The sequence below is a fragment of the Podarcis melisellensis genome (assembly GCF_964234715.1).
Source record: "Podarcis melisellensis genome assembly, chromosome: 9".
NCBI lineage: Eukaryota > Metazoa > Chordata > Lepidosauria > Squamata > Lacertidae > Podarcis > Podarcis melisellensis.
In genome coordinates, this window is record NC_138541.1 from 14,655,813 (window position 1) to 14,671,679 (window position 15,867).

The 15,867-nt window shown below is 45.1% G+C and overlaps 1 protein-coding gene across 1 annotated transcript in view; it reads left to right on the top strand.

Annotated features, from left to right (window-relative positions):
- Window positions 1–1,298: 1,298 nt before the first annotated feature.
- Window positions 1,299–15,867, top strand: part of PTPN13 (protein tyrosine phosphatase non-receptor type 13) — a 162,142-nt gene continuing 147,573 nt past the window's right edge. Inside the window, exon 1 of the mRNA XM_081925517.1 lies at window positions 1,299–1,739. The gene's annotated coding sequence lies outside the window, so the exon portion shown is untranslated. The remainder of the gene's footprint in view (window positions 1,740–15,867) is intronic.

Below are 15,867 nucleotides of genomic sequence, written 5' to 3' on the forward strand. Positions count from 1 at the left end.
TGTCACGAGTGGACCTAATGGTCAGGGGTCCCTTTACCTTTATCTTGTAATAATTCCCCTCCCCCCAATAATCTACACCTGGGGTTCCCAAACTGTCTGTGAGGAACCTTGTAAGCAACAGATGCTCTCTTCTTTTAAGAACCTGCAAAGTGAGGACAGTCTGGAAGTGATGGGGGCAGAGCCATCTTAAAGGAATGGAGAGGATAAGTGTAACCTCCCTTTGGTTGTGTTTACTTTGGTGAGTTTCTTTGAGAAAAAGTTATTTCTTTGGCATGCAGATTTATATTGTAAACCACCCAGTGATCCTGGGTTAATTAATAATAATAATAGTCACAAACAGCAACCGGAGGATGACATCATAGTCCCAGCTATGAAAAATGTGGCAGTCGCTGCTCCACACCTCTGGTCTCTTCATTTACTGTGTGCAACCAACAAGGTTTTGCCAAAGTAAATCCCACTGAATTCAACGAGGCTTCTTAGCTAATATCCAGAGGTTCTTTGTTTCAGACTGTATTTTTAACAATAATATTTAGCAATAATAATAAATAACATATAGGAACCAATGTGAAGAATAGCGAGTAAAAACAACAACAAGAACAATAAGTTATTCCTTTTTGTTCTTAGCATTGGCTCCTGTAAATATATATATATTTACAGCATTAGTAGTGGTAATAAAGTAGTAGGAGCCAAGGCAAAGCAGAGAAAAAACCCATATTATAATTATTGTATGTAGGAGCCAATGCAAAGAATAGAAAAGAAAGTATTATACTTATTATTATTATTATTATATGCAGGAGCCAATGCAAAGCACAGGAAAAAGTCTTGTATTATATTAAATATATTATATATTATATTAAACGACGTTAAATATTATTTTGTGCACAAGCCATTGCAAAGAATGGAAGATAAAATAATGTGAAGAGCGAGTGCGAAGTACAAGAAAATAAAAAAAACCCCTAGCTTTATCATCTTGGAAAGACGGGCGGCTTTCCTGGAGCGTTTTGAAAAAGTTAAAGGAGAGGAAGAAACCACGTTGCTCTTGGCGGCGGCGGCGGCAGCAGCAACAACAGCAAGGAGGCCTGGAGGTTGGCTTAGTAACCAGAGAGCGGCTAGATCTGCCAGGGCCCCAGAACGGGGCGGGACAGGAGGGAGAGAGCGAGCGGGAGACGGGATCCCATCGAGCTTGTGTCAGCAGCTTCCCCGAGGGGCGTGAGTGGCTGAGAGGCAGGCGGGGGAGGCTGCTTCGCGGCTGGCTACAATGGTTACAGCCCTGGAGAGGCAGCGTTAGGGACGCGCGCGCAGGCACACCGACACAACAAGCGCGCACGCACTCCGGGAGCAGCCGCTTCGGCTGGTGTAGACAGGAGGAGGAGGAGGGCGCAGGCAGGCGCCGAAGAAAGATCCCAAACCCCCATCGCCTTGCCCTGCTCTCTCGGGCTCTGGAAACCGCCGCTAACTTGCAGGGAAACTTTGCGCCCTGAGCTGCGTCCTCTTTCGCCAAACAAACAAGCCGGAAGGGGGTCGGGGGGAGAGAGATGGGGGGCTCGGGCCGGTCAAAATAGCAGCCCGGGAGGAGATGCTGCCGACGCCGAAGCCCCGATCCATCGGCTCCCCCTCTCCGGGCTCCTTTGCAGGCTCCAGTTAGCGCCATCGTCGGGGAGGAGAGAGGGCTCCCCATCTCGTGCCAAGCTCTCCAGGATCGAGGTGTTGCGCTGTTGTTTTTGAACTCAACGCGGCCGGTAAGTGAAGTCGGTGTATGTTGCCTTGGACGGGTGGGAGGCGGCGTCGGCGTCCTGCCCTTTCGTAGCCAACTATTCTCTTTCGAGAGCGCTATAATGCGGGGTGGGTCTGTCCCCAGCTCCAAAATACCCCTCCCCACAAGTACTCCCGAGTCTTCAGTTCGTCTGTGCGCACTTGGCTATCTCTGATAAGGACTACTGAGACCATGATGCGGAGTTGGGCTGCGTGCTCGCGTGCTGATGGGGGCAAGTGAACGTCTGAAGGGTGGTATTCGTCGGACCCCACCTCCCCGTGGTGTGTTCAGGAGGGGGATGGGAAGGCTTGTTGGGTTGCTGAGGATGATAGGGCGCAGCAGGGGCACGGAGCCTTTGGCCCTCCAGATACTGGACTACAAGTCCCATCAGCCTTAACTATTGGCCGTGCAGGCCGGGGTCGATGGCACTTTTAGTTCAGCAGCGTCCAGCATGCCGAAGGTTTCCCCACCCTTGGAAGAAATTCCTAAAGCAGACCTTTTTTGTTGTTTGCTTTCTGTACTTTTTAAAAGAGTCGCTGGGAAATTGTGATGGTGTAGGGGCATCAGCTGCAGTGAAAGTGTGTGTCGGAAGGATCAAACTTCTCCCACGTTTGTAAACCACCAAAGGGAAAAGCCATCAAAGTGGTGTGGTTTTGGAGTCGTAAAGAATCTGTTTTCTACATGGATCACCCCCCACGTGGAACATATATAATTGGACTGGGAGGTCAGGATGGAGATAAATGTCTTTGCTTGGTGTTGGGATGAACATTTCTGAGTGTGTGTGAGAGAGATGTGGGACTTTGGTACAGATGGATTTGTTGGAAGGGAAAGGATAAATTTCACAGGGCACATTTTCTTTCCCTGCTCTGTATGTATGTGTGTCTTTCTTTACTCAGCAGGCCTGCCTGCCTGCCTGCCTGTCTCTCTCCCTTTTAAATAATTGTGGAAAATTTGTGTCTCATCAGAAGAATGCAAGGGAGGAAAGAGAATATTGATGCAAGCTGTTTTGCTGCTGTTGTTAAAGTTTCCCACTATTTCCTGTCCCAAAACCTCAGCACAGAGCAGAAATTTTGAGGTTCACAAACTAGCAGATGGAGAAGACATTTGGAATAAAACTTGAGCTTTGAAAGTTAAGATGCTAGTGCCCTGATACAATTTTTTTCCTGAGAAAATGATTCCCAGTCACTTCTGTGAAGTTTTCTTCTGAGGACCTTGGCCTGCTCGCCTTCAACACTCTTACTCTGGGGTAATAATCCTGTTGACATTCAGCTGAGATTGGGAGAGAGGAGGAGGAGGAGGAGATTTGTGGGAGAAAAGTTGGAAATCGGGGGAGAAATCTGCCGGGGAGTGCTGAGAAATAATACGGGTTTCATTTTTGATATTTATCTACCTGTAATCAACACCTCCGCAAAACCACAGCGTAATCTCTCCTCTCATATTGGCGAGTGTGTCATTCTCCCTAAATTGCATGTTTTAAAAACAACAAAGGCAGGACTTACTTCATAGAGAACCGCCAGGAGTTGCTCTGGAGCAGTCTGATTTTGGTTGGGAATTGAAACGGCGCAACCGGTTTTGTGTGTTGGGTGGATCCCGAACTAAAGGCATGGCATCCAAAACTGTGGGGCCACAGGTGGCTGTTGACAACTGGTGTACCTAAAGCATCTTCTTCACGGCACAAATTGGCCGTATTTCTCCTGTTCTTGAGATATGGCATTGATTCCAGCTTGGCTGGGTTTGTTGGAAAGAGAGGAAGCGGGTGGGCTGGGGGTAGGATTTTCTGCTGGTGTTTTGACTGTTTGCATCTGGAGAAATTTGGAGCATACTTAACAAAGTAACTACAGTATTTTAATCCCACAGGACTGATTGACAAGAAAATGTGGTGTATTGTTCTTCGTTCCTTGGTAGGCTTCAGATCAGCAAGGGTCAGATCCACACCATCCATTTACAGCCCACTCACTTTCCTCAGAGATTCTTGGCAGCTTAGTTTCCCCCCTTCAAAGTTATAACAGGGGTGGTCTTTGGTAATCTTTCGTAATATGGTGCCCGGCATGAGGCCAAAATCTTGTACGCCCACATAGGTAAAAGTAAATGGACCCTTGACCATTAGGTCCAGTTGTGACCAACTCTTGGGTTGTGGTGCTCATCTCGCTTTATTGGCCGAGGGAGCCGGCGTACAGCTTCCGGGTCATGTGGCCAGCATGACTAAGCCGCTTCTGGCGAACCAGAGCAGCACACAGAAACTCCATTTACCTTCCCTCCAGAGCGGTACCTATTTATCTACTTGCACTTTGACGTGCTTTTGAACTGCTAGGTTGGCAGGAGCTGGGACTGAGCAATGGGAGCCTACCCCGTCGTGGGGATGCGAACCGCCAACCTTCTGATCGGCAAGTCCTAGGCTCTGTGGTTTAACCCACAGCGCCACCCGCGTCCCTGTACGCCCAAATAGAGCTCATCAATTACGGATCTTCTGAATTTAAAATTCCCAGCATCCTTAGCAAACGACAGTTCCCAGGAACCTCTGGGGTAAGTCATGTGCTTTGAATGTAATGCATGGATCTGCCAGATCTACTTTTAATTACGCTTAGAATATGGATGGGCACCATTGGTGAAATTGGTGGCCAGCTCTCACATGGCAGCCTCTCTCCATCCAGCTCCTTGGATCCTGAGGCTTATTGGCCATATATGTGTTTGCTTGGGGGCCAGTGTTTTATTTATTTATTTTTAAGTGGGTCTGGGTATAAGGGGGACGCAGCCCAAAGGCTTCTCTGCCACTCAAATTGACATTAAAAATATCCCTGAATTTCCCTTGGGCATAATTGGGGACAGGAAGAGACCATAGTTCAGAGTATCTGCTTTGCATGAGAGGGTCCCAGGTTCAATCCTAACAACTCTCCGCACTGTTAAGAAACCAGAGTTCCCATAATTATTCGCCATGGCTATTTAAAGTGATATGGTAGTGCTTTAAATGTCTTGTGCAGATGGGGCCCTTATCTCAGAAAATGTGGAACTATGCATTTGCCACCACAGTTTGCAATTTCACTTTGCTTTATGTGCCTCATCTGTACCTTCAGCCCAGTAGCACAAACATTGGAAATATAAATATTTCTGTCCTCATCCTAGCATTTTGTTTACTTACGTGATGTTGATGGGTGAATGGGATTGTATTTGTCTTCCCATTCGATTCAGAGTTTTCAGCTGCAACAGAACAGAAACTAAAGGGTTCAGGATCACTCAGTTTGAATTGGAAAAAGGAGCAGGCAAGGAATGCTAAGTGCTTAGCCACACTTCTTATTGTCCTGCTGTGGGAGCATTCTTTAGCACTCAATCGGAGAAAATTCGGGTTTTCTCTGGATTGATGTTTGCTCCGATTGAAAGCTAAAGTGTGTGCTTGACCTGGAAAAGCAGCAAGGCTAAGGGGAAACGTCTCAGACTCATGCCTAGAAAGTGCAGGTCAACCATCTGTTTTTGGACATTTCTTATTTACAGCACTTTGCTCCTTTCACACGCTTGATCATACCTTGCTCAAGACCAGCTGTCATTTAACCACAAATAAGGTCGGCGGTTCGAATCCCCGTGACGGGGTGAGCTCCCGTTGCTCAGTCCCTGCTCCTGCCAACCTAGCAGTTCGAAAGCACGTCAAAGTGCAAGTAGATAAATAGGTACCACTCTAGCGGGAAGGTAAACGGCGTTTCCGTGCGCTGCTCTGGTTCGCCAGAAGCGGCTTAGTCATGCTGGCCACGTGACCTGGAAGCTGTACGCCGGCTCCCTTGGCCAGTAAGGTGAGATGAGCGCCACAACCCCAGAGTCGGCCACGACTGGACCTAATGGTCAGGGGTCCCTTTACCTTTACCTTATACTGCTTGCATGTTGCCAAGGTGGTGGTTGTTTTCCTTTTTCACCGAGCAGTTTGCACATCAAACAAGAGGGAAGGAGAAACAAAATGCTGTGGAATGTTGATCCATAATCATTACCATAGTGAAAACATAGGTTAGACAGTTGCAAATAAGTCACAACACTTGGCTGTTAATAATCATCTAATTTCTGCTATTAGAGAAACACAGAGTGCCAATCTTTACAAGGAATCTGTGGTCCTCCAGATGTTGCTGGGTTACAGTTTCCATCATTCCTGACTAGTACTGATGGGAGTTGTAGTCCATCAACACACAGAGGGCCGCAGGTTCCCTGCCCTTTCTTTATCCTGATATTTTGCATCCAGTGTTTATGGACTGCCCCCAGTTCCATGTTCAGAAGGAATTCTAGAACTCAGGACATACTGTGCACAACTTACTTTGTGCCTGACTTTGCTCAGTTTTTCAATTTCTGTTCTGAGAATCAAAGTATACAGTATGTTCAATGCACATGCCTTCTGGTTTTTTTTTCCTGAATTTGTTAAAGTTTAAAATATTTTTTTATTGCAGATGTGTTTCTTGCCCTCGGCTCATTTGGGAGAAAGGGCGGGATATAAATGTAAGTAAACAAATTAAATAAATAAAGGCGCCAGGGGGTTATTATCTTGATCACAGCAGTGCGTCCCTTTCCAGCTGCAACTGGGATGGAAACTGGAGGTTCAGCTCCATTTTGCAGCTTAGGGGAAAAGTTCCCATTGGCTGAGCAGGAACGAATTTCCACTGTGTCTCAGGATAGAGCGGATTAAACCCTTCTGCACTGTGGTCAGGATAATAATATTGTCGTGTTTCACTCCCCACCCCCTGGCACATATAATAAAAAGCACAAGTTGCAGTTGCATACTATTTATTAAGTGGTTAAGGACATGAGCGTAGGCAAGGAGGGGCAGTCGCCCCCATACATCAAGTAAAACAGTAGAAATACTTAACCAACTGACCAATCACAACAGTTCTGCCCCCGCAACAAAGGTCCTTTCTTCCCGCCAACAAAAATCCTGGCTATGCCCATGGTTGGGGATGCACAATAACTCAGTGACAGAACATCTGCCTTGCCTGCAGACGGTCCTCAAGTTCAATCTTCAGGTAGGGCTAGGAGAGATTCCTACCTGAAACTCTGGTGAGCAGCTATCAGCCAGGGTTGATGATACTGAACTATGTGGACCAATGTCGAAACAAAATAAAAAAATTCCTTCCAGTAGCACCTTAGAGACCAACTAAATTATTGGTATGAGCTTTCGAGTGCATGCACACTTCTTCAGATACCAACACGGCTACCTACCTGTACATAGACCAATGGTTTGACTTCTTCTGAAGTGTAACATGTAGTTTGGCTCCAAAAGAGGGGTGTGGTGTGTTTTTTTGGTAAGTGGTGGCCCCAGATGAGAGAGAAACTTTCCTTATGGCAACAGTTTCCAGGATGGTTTTGTAGCTAACGGTTTATTATGGGATAAGGTTTCATGACTTAAGAGTCCATCAGGCCTCCTGTCTTACAAATATCCCCTTAACTCAGGCATAGGCAAACTCGGCCCTCCAGCTGTTTTGGGACTTCAACTCCCATCTTCCCTAGCTAACAGGACCAGTGGTCAGGGATGATGGGAATTGTAGTCTCAAAACATCTGGAGGGCCGAGTTTGCCTATGCTGCTGAAAATAGCTGCTTGCAAAAACAGGCTACATGAGCACAGGACCAGACCCTGCAGCGAACCCAGTGGTCAGCTTTGTCCCTGTATCTTCTTATTGCAACACCATCAGCCATGTCAGGGGCTGCTTCACCTGTTCATCTTCATCTTCCAGAATAGTATCATAGTGTTGGAAGGGAGCCTGAGGATGGTCTAGTCCACCCCTACAGGAATCGAACTAGCAACCTTGGCATTATTAGCACCATGCTCTAACCAACTGAGCTATCCAGGCTGCTGCGTGCTATCACCTGCCAGCAATGCCCTTCTGTCCTACCGATGGAGGGCAAACAGATCAATCTCTGTGCAAAGGAATAAATGGACACAGCAGCTGGCAGCATTCAGAAACCAATAGGAAAATATTTTCGTTTCCCAGGATCCTTCAACAAAGGAACTTCAAAGGGAGGCTCCACCATGAAATTGTCAATGAGAACTTATCAGGGAGCTTGATATTATTTGCTTAGGCCTGAATTGAGACAATGGTGTTTTTCCTCTCACTCCAGGTGTTAGACTAGGATGATTATGTTATCTGTTGCTAATAATGCTGTGTGTATCTGGTTTACTTTTGAGCTTTGCGTAGAATTGTCATAGAATACATACCTATTGATTTTCATGGTCATGAGTGTGGTGTAGTGTGGTCAGCCAGTGTGGTGTAGTAGTTAAGAGTGGTAGTCTCGTAGTCTGGGGAACTGGGTTCGCCTCTCCGCTCCTCCACATGCAGCTGCTGGGTGACCTTGGGCCAGTCACACTTCTCTGAAGTCTCTCAGCCCCACTCACCTCACAGAGTGTTTGTTGTGGGGGAGGAAGGGAAAGGAGAATGTTAGCCGCTTTGAGACTCCTTAGGGTAGTGATAAAGCGGGATATCAAATCCAAACTCTTCTTCTTCATTTTGCCTCCTGTTTATATTGTCGTCCCCATCTATATGCCCATTTTTTATATTTGCCATATGAAGATAGTGACTTCTGAATGTGATGAAGTGTTCACGAAAGCTTATGCTACAGTAAATCTGTTGATCTTTAAGGCGTCATAAAACTAGTTTGGTGTTCTTTGCTCATGTTTTATCAGGGTTTCTTTCAGTAAACAAGTAAAAGCATGAATGGAAGATACTTTCCCCTAAAGATGTAGTAGACATTCGCTGGAAAAAAAATGTGGGCAATCCAGGCTTCCCAACACATGCCCTGAGGTCAGTCATTAGAGCATGAGACTCTTAATCTCAAGGTTGTGGGTTTGAGTCCCATCTTGGGTGAAAGATTCCTTCATTGTAGGGGGTTGGACTAGATTCTTCTTGCGGTCCCTTCCAGTTCTACAAATCTATGTTTCTGTAATTTAGAGGTGAGGACCAGGGCCTGACCTTTCAATTTGACATATTAGGTGCTGATACAGCTGTGGTAAACATGATGTGTGGTTTTTTTCATAATGGGTGAAGCCATTCGCAGTAGGAAAGCATGGAGGAGTCTAGGTAGGAGGTTATGATCCCATGCATGTTTACTTTGAAATAAGTCCCACTTGAGTTCACTGGCAAGTACAGTGGCAACTTACTGGCAAGTACAGTGGTTAAGTACTTAATTCGTTCTGGAGGTCCGTTCTTAACCTGAAACTGTTCTTAACCTGAAGCACCACTTTAGCTAATGGGGCCTTCTGCTGCTGCCATGCCGCCAGAGCACGATTTCTGTTCTCATCCTGAAGCAAAGTTCTTAACCCAAGGTACTATTTCTGGGTCAGTGGAGTCTGTAACCTGAAGCGTATGTAACCTGAAGGGTATGTAACCCGAGGTAACCCAGAAATAGTGCTTCAGGTTAAGAACTTTGCTTCAGGATGAGAACAGAAATCGTGCTATGGCGGCAGTGGTACCTCGGGTTACATAGTACTTCGGGTTAAGAACCACTTAAGAACCACTGTATAGGATTTGTAGAGGTAGAAGTAACTGACTACAAAGGGTCACAAACATGCTTATTAATCAACACTTCAGCCTTTATATATAAACTTTTTTTACACATTACCTAATGCTTGAAGGTGACCTTCACTATCAAGAGGACTTGAAACCTGATTAAAAATAATAATTACAAGGAGCAAGAATTATGAAAGGCGGAAATGGCAGTTTACTAACTCCAGGCATCTTCCGAAATAATATTGGCTCCATGGGATGCTTTGAAGCAAGTCCTGAATGGAGACATTAACAGAAAATGTTTAATTGGAGCTGCCCTTCCATTTACGGTAGATTTTTCAGGAATGCCTCTGACAGCTCCTCCTCAAACGAGGATGCTGAAACAGTCCTTAGGGATGACCAGTTCGAGCACAACATTTTCCACCTGTTTGTGCCATGGAACCAAATGTTATGCGGGAACTGGCCCTCCCTTTTGATTTTTTATGAAAATCGGTTTATTAAATTCCTATTGTGTGTTCCCAAACAAGTGTGCCTCATTTGAGGTGGGGAAATGATAAAAGAAACCTTGCAACTGCCTTATCAGTTTCTTGTATGATATTGAGCAACCCGTGTCATATTTCTTGCAAGCAAAATGTGTTTCTTTATTCAGAGTGAATTTTATTCTGCAAGGCATTTCTCTCCATATCAGATTGTAGAGTCTCTAGCTATTTACAAATATGGTAGATCTGCCTTAAGATATAAAGCCTTAAGGTAGAAGTTGAAGCAAGGCGTTTCTTGGTCTCAGCTCTGTGAGAGAAATATAAATCGAAACTGACATGACTTGTTTCCCTGCTGGAAGGTGGCTTCTGAAAGTATTTTTTTACACATTATATAGTAGCAAATTCAGGTGTGTCACTGAATAACATGGAGCCGCAGCCAATCTTGACTTCTTGTTAGGTATCAATCTTGTCAGGAACTGCTCATCACTTCCCCATGTGTTGAACTTTGTACCTGTAGCTTCTCTGGGAGAAATTCCTCCTGATCTGACCTAGTTCCACCTGTCCATTGGCTCTTCACGGGTAGGAATGGGGAGGGGGAAAGGACTTAATTTTTTAGATGAACCTTGCTTGGCAAAACAAGGTCTACTGAAGTGCTAGCATACAGTAAGCCCACAATTTACGTGGGGGCAAATTTCCGGGGATTGCACCTAAAGCCAACATTGCATATAGTCTAAACACATGAGGTTCAATGGCGGGTGGGATTGCCAAAGTTCTCTTTCCTGGATGCCTGCCATCTTTCTTCCACCTTATTTTAATTTTAATTTTTGCCAACAATGTAAAGCTGAATGCACACAACTTAAATGTTTATGAGTCTTCCTCTTGGTTTTGACTCTTAGCTCATTCTCTGACCTTACCTCCTGGTTGGCCTCATATCCCGCTTTCTCTCTTGGCTCCCAGTTCCTGACTCCTGGCACTCTGGACCACTGCCCATGGCCCGACCCTGATGCAGGTGTATGAGATGTATACCAGGGGTGAGGAACCTTAGGCCTCAGGTGGGAGTTCCAAATGTGCCCCCACAAGCTTCTCTAGCTGGCTCTCCCCAGGCCGCAACCCCTCTCAGTATGGCTTTGCACTGCCCTTAAACGTTTTTGACTGGTTGCAATGTTTCCTTAATGAAATATACTCGGAGTTGAGTGTGGATTTCATGCTCTTTATTCAGCTCATAGTAGTGAGGAAGAATGGAAGTTCCCCCAGAATGTCTGCTTTATATAAATTATTTACACAATGGGCCCCACATGATTGGCTAATTCCGAGATTCTCCTGTAGGCCAATCAGGTTGCGGATTCACTTCCACCTAGAGCTGGATTGGGTGGCTCCTGTGAACCAATCAGACTGCTGCATTCTGGGTCCTATTGTTCTAGGTCCAATCAGACTGCTGCATTCTGAATCCTATTGAGTACATAACACTTAACCTCCCTTAATGCCTCTCACTTGACCAGGAGAGGTGTGCATAAAGTTAAATTTACATTCATTGCTCCGCCCACATTTCCCTCCCTCACGTCCCACCCACCCCATCTCAGAAGATTGCCAGAAGGGAATGGGGCCCTCAGACTGAAAAAGGTTCCCTACTCTGATATACGCTTTTCCAGAATACAAATTTGCCCTCACTTGCTGATCACATTTACACTTGGAAAATAATTTGTTATATTTCTAATAAATAAATATAACACTTGGAATACCTCAAAAGAGAACGAGTGATTATGAATCTGACCGGATTGTGTGTCAAAACTGTATAGAACCTATCCTTGTGGAGAAATCCAACAAGTGCCCACCTGCCAAGTCATACAGTGGTACCTTGGGTTAAGAACTTAATTCGTTCTGGAGGTCTGTTCTTAACCTGAAACTGTTCTTAACCTGAAGCACCACTTTAGCTAATGGGGCCTCCTCCTGCTGCTGCACCAATTTCTGTTCTCATCCTGAAGCAAAGTTCTTAACCCGAGGTACTATTTCTGGGTTAGCAGAGTCTGTAACCTGAAGCGTATGTAACCTGAAGTGAATGTAACCCGAGGTACCACTGTATTTTGTTGACTCTGTTGACTGTGGGACCTGTGGCGAGCTATTTCTGTAAGACAGTAAGCCCTCTTCAGGTGTCCAGCCTGGACATGTGAACCCATTAAGAAGTCAGATAGTGGTGGCTTGTACCATTTGGAGCTGATACAATCAAAAGCAGGGAAACCAACAGTAAGTGGATCCAGAGCCAACTAATTTGCCCCCCATTTTACTTGCTGCTGAATTCTGCAAGTGCAAAAGTGGGTCCAAGGAGGAGAAAGGGGACAGTTAAGGCCACTTCCCTAGGTTGCTTGTAAGTAAGAAGGCAGACAGGTGTGTGCTGGCTAAAGGTAGACTGAGGTTGCTGGGGCAGTGCCCTATTCATCCTAATGGACCAGTCTCCTGCCAAGGAAGACATGCATAGCCCCTGCCATATGCCGGGCTGCCATGTGCTGTCCTTGCTCCCTCCACTTCTGACCTTTGTGTCTGAAGGGGCTTATAAGCTATTCAGCTGAACAGGAAGTTCAGCAGTGGCCATGCATGGGAAATGGGGGGCTGGGGCAGGTATGCACCCCATTAAGCACCCTGCATGCTTTTGTCCTCACCTTCATTTAGGTTGAACACCTGAAGAGGGCTGCTCTTCCGTGCAGCTCTGTGTAAGATTACGGCTGCCCAGAGGTCACTGTGAAATTAGGAGGTACTTCAATATCAAGTGGGTTTTTTCCACGAGAGTAGCTTCTTGTGGTGCAGGGCAGAAGGTAAATTGGGAGTGACTAGTACAGTGGTACCTCGGGTTAAGAACTTAATTCGTTCGGGAGGTCTGTTCTTAACCTGAAACTGTTCTTAACCTGAGGTACCACTTTAGCTAATGGGGCCTCCTGCTGCTGCAGCGCTGCCACTGCATGATTTCTGTTCTCACCCTGAAGCAAAGTTCTTAACCCGTGGTACTATTTCGGGGTTAGCGGAGTCTGTAACCTGAAGCGCATGTAACCTGAAGCGTATGTTACCGAGGTACCACTGTAGATTTACATGCGTTTCTCAGCAAAACCCAAACACCTCCACTTCACAAAATTTGGTTGTTAGAATTTCTGATCTGTGGCGACTACAGCCATTTCCAGACACTTCCCTGTTTCTGGATGTTATTCAGTCACATACCAGCAAATTCAGACTGTACAATTATAGTTGATTGGGAAGCCTTGTGCAAGAAACCCACTTCCACAAAGGACCAGGCTTTTAAACAAATGGGGAGGAGCACTTATAAGCAGGTCATCTGTAGGAGTTCTGAAATGTAGTTCTGTACCTCATGGTTCGAGTGCAATAGGTAATTGCCTCTGACTCTCAAAGCCACTACTTTGCACTTAACCTCAGATGGTAAGGCCTCAGGTTCCTAGCCTAAACAAACCAAAGTAGATCCAGCAAGGTTTAAATCTGTCAACGCTGAGTATAGTAGCTAAGAGTGTGAGCTAGGAGGGCCTCAATCAGAATTCCATCCCGGTGATGTACTTGCTAAGGGGCCATAAATAAGCCACTGACCCAGTTTGGCTAATTATTGCGGGTTTTGTAAACCATGGTTTACGAAGCCAGGAATGAGCAGCAAAGCAGAGTTTCCCTCCCTTGCCCTTCCTCTTCTCCCCCATTGCCTGCTGGTTTCAGTGCAAAGATCCTGGCTTGTGTTAAACCAGTGTTCCCTGTTACATCCAACCTGGGGAACTCTGGCTTAATGTTGGTCTGCAAATAAAGCAGGATGTGATTAATAGTTCCCAATTAATTAATATTTCCCCTGATTAGGAAAAAATGAGGCAGAAAATGCACGTTCTTGACCTGAAGCTACGTTGTCTATATGTAGCTGTCCAAATAGATTTAAGGTCTCACATGCAACTCTGAAGTTTTTCAATGTGCTTGATGGTTTTCCTTACTTGGAACAGCGTATTATCAGGAGCAGGGATTCTCAAAACTCTTCTGCAGAGACTTCTGTCATGGCCCTCTGGAGAGAAGGGGTGTGGATGTAAACCCAGTAACATTTTGCAAATTTATTGCCTCTAAAAGTATGTTCCATTAACACTGTTCGTCATTCATCTGAAATCCTGCAGAGCAACTGCCCGTCTGTGTAGACATTACTGAATTAATCCACCTGGGTTATCGAACTAAGTATGTAGCGCTCATTCATTTTCAGGGCTGTATTTGCAGTCTTAAGGATCAAAATTGTGTTGGCCGTATTAAGATGAATGCAGAAATTCACAGGATGCTGAATTCTGAGCCCAGCAGTGGGTACCACAATTTCAGAATTCTGGAACATACTCGAGCCTCGCATTTTGACAACCAAAATAGCTTAGCGTGACCTTGGGAAGCTGCCGTCTCTCAGTCTAGCCTACCTTACCAGGTTGTTGTGAAAACAAAATAATAATAATAATAATAATAATAATAATAATAATAATAATTTATTATTTATACCCCGCCCATCTGGCTGAGTTTCCCCAGCCACTCTGGGCGGCTCCCAATCCATGTTAAAAACAGTACAGCATTACATATTAAAAACTTCCCTGAACAGGGCTGCCTTAAGATGTCTTCTGAATGTCAGGTAATTCTTTATCTCTTTGACATCTGATGGGAGGGCGTTCCACAGGGCGGGCGCCACTACCGAGAAGGCCCTCTGTCTGGTTCCCTGTAGCCTCACTTCTCGCAAGGAGGGAACCGCCAGAAGACCCTCAGCGCTGGATCTCAGTGTCCGGGCTGAACGATGGGGGTGGAGACGCTCCTTCAGGTATACAGGACCGAGGCCGTTTAGGGCTTTAAAGGTCAGCACCAACACTTTGAATCGTGCTCGGAAACGTAGAGAGAGGGTGACCCCCTCCTTGGAAGAAAGGTGAGATATAAATGTTATAAGAATAATGAATAATAATACGGGGCAAAAGCTCCTTATGGTGGTGACTAGTACTTAATTAAAAAGTACTTTGCTCATATTCAACAGTGGCTGCTAGCTTGGATGGTTTCCCCAAACTTGGGTCTCTAGCTGTTTTTGGATTACAACTCCATCATCCCTAGCTAACAGGACCAGTGGTCAGGGATGGTCAGTCCAAAGACAGCTGGAAACATAAGTTTGAGAAACTATGTTTGAGCCTAACTCTGGGAATACAGTGCTTTCATCAAATCAGCTTTGAATGGCCAGACCTATCTTCATATATGTCAAAGTAACTCTTACTAAACCCTTACCTGTAATTTCATAAAAATAGCAGATGAGAATCAAGGAAATAGAACCATGTAATAATGGTAGTGGGAGAACTGGAATAACATAGGCTAATTGGTTCTTCTTTACTGCAGTGTAAGTAAAGAGGAGGAATAATGAAGTGGCATTCCTTAAGTTAATTGTTAGTTAACGAACAGCACAGCACACATATCATTAACACATCCAACTGATAAAGGAAGTTGGAACTTCTCAGAAGTGTGCTTTCCTCCTTGGTAGTGGAGAGAAGTTGCACAAAGATGTTTTATATTATATATAGATTATATTATATATAGATGCTTTATATATTATCTCATAGAAGTGAGATTGGAAGAGATCCGTGCTCATGTGCTAGTGATGAAGAGGTGAAGAAAGTAGTTGTGCATGTCTCCTTAAACAGCTAGTTCCTTCTGCTGGTGGCCTATCAGACATTACTATGTCATCTGAGTGAGGTAGGAAAGAGACATTGGGCTTTTTGTATTCAGATATTTCTAAGCTGCCTTTCAAGTTTTCTCCAAGGCAGCATATATTAATAACAAATACACAGTTTAATTAAAAACAAGCATACAGTTCAGATCATGCTAAAACAACTAGTTTAAATAAACTTAATACAATAAAAAGTAAATAAACCCCAATGAAAAAACCCAGCAGTAGTCTGTGCAAGAAAACTTTTCAATTAACACTGGAAGCTTCCAGATTGTTGGTCTATTTAGCCTGGTATTGTCCACAGACCAAGGATGGGGAACCTTCACTTCACTTTGTGAACCTAATTAAGCCCATCAGCCCTCCTCATTTGACTTGCAAGCAATTAGGATATCAGGTGTAGCCCCTGTAAAAAGATGGCTAAGCTTAAAGCAGGTTTGCTGGCACCACCAATCAGCAAATCATGGCACAAGATGGTG